We start from the raw sequence: 4,011 nt of genomic DNA on the forward strand, positions 1-4,011 counted from the left end.
TCCTAAGACAATACGTACACAATACGTCTTAGCTAATTCTAAGACAATACGTATACAATACGTCTCTGGGTTGATGCAAAGACAATACGTATACAATACGTGGTGGGGTAATTCTAAGATTATATATATATATATATATATATATATATATATATATATATATATATATATATATATATATATATATATACCGATTATTGGACTGTTGAACTTTTCGGACTATTTTGGACTACTAACAATGGATTACTAACATAAAATATTAAAAATTATTATATAAGTATTCTATGAATGAAACAACCCAACCCGTACTCCGTACGATACATTTTTTTTTTCTTAAAAATGATACACATTTACGCGTCAATTAAATATGTAAACCATTCCACACGCTTCATTAAAAGATACTACGAGTTTAATGTTTACAAAAAGGCACAAATTCCATTAACGAATATGATACAAGTTTGACCAACTACAAATGATAGTTTATAATCTAAACGACCCCTTGAGCATGGTTTGGGACTAAACTACCCAAAACGTAGGTCAACTTCCAAAAGCTTCGTCATAACATCAACAAGGACACCTAGTGCCCAATAACCCCCTTGCCCTTGTCCACACCTGCATCTAAAAAGATAACAACGAGAGGGGTAAGATAATGCTTAGTGAATGCAATAATTATACATACACATATATAATATATCTACTTGCAAACACTTACACAACACCGTACACAAGCTAGCAATTCGACAACCATGCAAAACATTATGCATATACCAATGACCGCAATTCGCATTGAGCTAGCCATAACAAAAGCATATAGTTCATATTTAAGTATGCTAATGCACAATTCATACCACCATGGTTAACCAATCATAAAAGGAATGGTACTCTAATTTCCCATTGGTGTTCATAATAACCGTTAGTGCACAACACATATATCACTAACCCTTGGACAACACATATCCGTTTATAAAATCGTTAGTGTACAACGCATATAACACTAAATCGGACAACACATATCCATTCATAAATCATTAGTTTACAACACATATAATCACTAAATTGGACAACATATATCCGTTCATAAAACCGTTAGCGTACAACGCATATATCACTAACTTGGACAACACATATCCATTTCTACAAGTAAACACATCATATACGCACATGTATACTTATTCCACTCACCTTATCACAAGGATGATGATTATGCACGTCCGAGCTTTAATGCAATGTACCTAAAGCATTAGGTGCACATTCAATACACCAACTAGTGGAATTAACCACATTACAATTACTTGAGCATTTAATGACCCAATTCGCATTAAATGACTCAATCAAACCGATACCGCCCTTAAATGGCCAAGACCCGACTTTAACCACTAAAGCTAGTGCATTAAAGTCTACTAACCTCAATTAACACAAACTTAGGGTAATTTATACCCATTTCACCCAAAATAGGTCAACTAGCCCATTTTGGATCCATTTAACACTTTCACTACCAAACTTGTCAAACATGACCTATTTACCATTTCAACAACATTTTAACAAGTGTTTAATGCTTGACAATACCATTAACACCTACAAACTCCATTTCATTAAACCAAACCTAAGATTATGGTTATTAGGGTTTCATAACAACAACATAACCCAATTTCACCCATTTTACCCCCCAAATGGGTCATACAAGTCTCTAGTAACCAAACCCTATTCATTAATCAATTAAAACTCAAAACTTAGAGTTAGAACTTACCGAGACTATCAACGCGTAGCTAGAGATACAATGAACAACTTTAAATCTTGCTCTAAGGTTTGATTCACAATTCTCCAACTCCAAATCTCACTTTTAATCCAAATGGGTTTTAAGTTTTGGGAGAGAAATTGGGAAGAAAAGAGAAATGAAATTACATTAAATGAACAAGTGGTTGTGATTAAATGCTCAAATCTGATCTACACGCGAAAAGACCAAATTACCCCTAAAACCCTTTTAAATAGAGTTAACATCGGAGTCAGAAAAGCAGAGATGCCGCGGCGCGGCGTGACATTACGAAGGAAAAACAACCTCCCTTAACCCACATTCTAATCTGGATTTGCTTTATATGCTGCGGCGCGGCCCAGTTTATCGCGGCGCGGCATTGGTCGTCACCTGGACACTTCGACAACCTTAAACAAAATTTGATTTTATTTAATTCGTACACTTAAATCCCGCCTCTTACATTCGCCTAACCTTCAATAATAGTCTCATAAGACTTAACGCTATCAAGGCCCATGCATAAACTTGTATGCGCACACATTATCAAGTACATATATATATATATATATATATATATATATATATATATATATATATATATATATATATATATATATATATATATATATATATATATATATATATATATATATATACACAATTATGCCTAAACGATGAGTTACAAACGTACAAACGATTAAGTATGTACCTTTCGATACGTACGGGAAAAACGGGATGTTACAATGAACTTGCTTTATTTTATTCATATGTCGTATTATTATCTGAATCGTTATTATTGTTATAGGTTCGTGAATCCAAGGACGACGGTCATATTTTTAATAAGTTGAAAACTTATTATTAATATACTTTTACTACTGTGAGTATATAGTCTCATTTTTAAACTCTAAAAATATTTTGGGATGAGAATACATGCATTTTGAAAGGACCCGTTCATATACATTATAAACGATTCACAATAGTTGATTACATTGCGAGGTATTTGACCTCTATATGATACATTTAACAAACATTGCATTCGTTTTTAAAAGACAAACTTTCTTTACATCGAAAATTGACAGGCATGCATACCATTTCATAATATCCACTATCCAACTATAAATTGATTTAATAATAATCTTTAATGAACTCAATGACTCGAATGCAACGTTCTTCGAAATATGCTATGAAAGACTCCAAGTAATATCTTTAAAATGAGCAAATGCAAAGCGGAAGATTTCTTTAACACCTGAGAATAAACATGCTTTAAAGTGTCAACCAAAAGGTTGGTGAGTTCATTAGTTTATCATAATCATTTATTTTCATTATTTTAATAGACCACAAGAATTTCATTTCCAGTTCTCATAAATATACGTCCCATGCATAGAGACAAAAATAATCATTCATATGGTGAACACCTGGTAACCGACATTAACTAGATACATATAAGAATATCCCCTATCATTCCGGGATCCTCCTTCGGACATGATATAAATTTAGAAGTACTAAAGCATCCGGTACTTTGGATGGGGTTTGTTAGGCCCAATATATCTATCTTTAGGATTCGCGTCAATTAGGGTGTCTGTTCCCAAATTCTTAGATTACCAGACTTTAATAAAAAGGGGCATATTCAATTTCGATAATTCAACTATAGAATGTAGTTTCAATTACTTGTGTCTATTTCGTCAAACATTTATAAAAGCGCAAGTATTCTCAGTCCCAAAAATATAAAGGGTAAAAAGGCAAATGAAACTCACCATACTGTATTTCGTAGTAAAAATACATATAACATCATTGAACAAGTGCAAGGTTGGTCTCGGATTCACGAACCTAAATTAATTATATATATTTATGTGTTGGTCAATATTTGTCTAACAAATTAGGTCAAGTCATAGTGTACCACAATCCTAATGCTCGAGACTAATACGCAAAAGTCAACAAAAGTAAATTTGCCTCAAAATAATTTCCAAAAATCTATACATGATTAATATATAGTTTAAATATCGTCGTTTTTTATATTTTTAAATATTTTTAAAAGATTTATTAGAGTAAATAATATAATTTATTTATTAATAAATAAAATTTTATATTAAATTTATATAATAAAATATACTTTTATATATATTAAATAATAAAATTTATAGGGTTCATTTAATATCATAAAGATAATATGATAGGTATTATTAAAGTAAGTTATTACATGTAGTAAAATATGTTTGTATCACATATTTATTTGATAAAATAATATCTATAACGATAGTAAGTAA

At 31.2% G+C, this 4,011-nt stretch overlaps 1 long non-coding RNA gene across 1 annotated transcript; it reads right to left on the reverse strand.

The window, feature by feature from the left end:
- Nucleotides 1-440: 440 nt before the first annotated feature.
- Nucleotides 441-1,840, reverse strand: LOC139875551 (uncharacterized). The gene is made up of 3 exons (XR_011767924.1): nt 1,748-1,840; nt 1,183-1,232; nt 441-618 (listed from the first exon to the last, which is right to left on the reverse strand). It is a non-coding gene; the product is annotated as an uncharacterized lncRNA (long non-coding RNA).
- Nucleotides 1,841-4,011: the final 2,171 nt, after the last annotated feature.

The sequence above is a fragment of the Rutidosis leptorrhynchoides genome, chromosome 1, assembly GCF_046630445.1.
Source record: "Rutidosis leptorrhynchoides isolate AG116_Rl617_1_P2 chromosome 1, CSIRO_AGI_Rlap_v1, whole genome shotgun sequence".
NCBI lineage: Eukaryota > Viridiplantae > Streptophyta > Magnoliopsida > Asterales > Asteraceae > Rutidosis > Rutidosis leptorrhynchoides.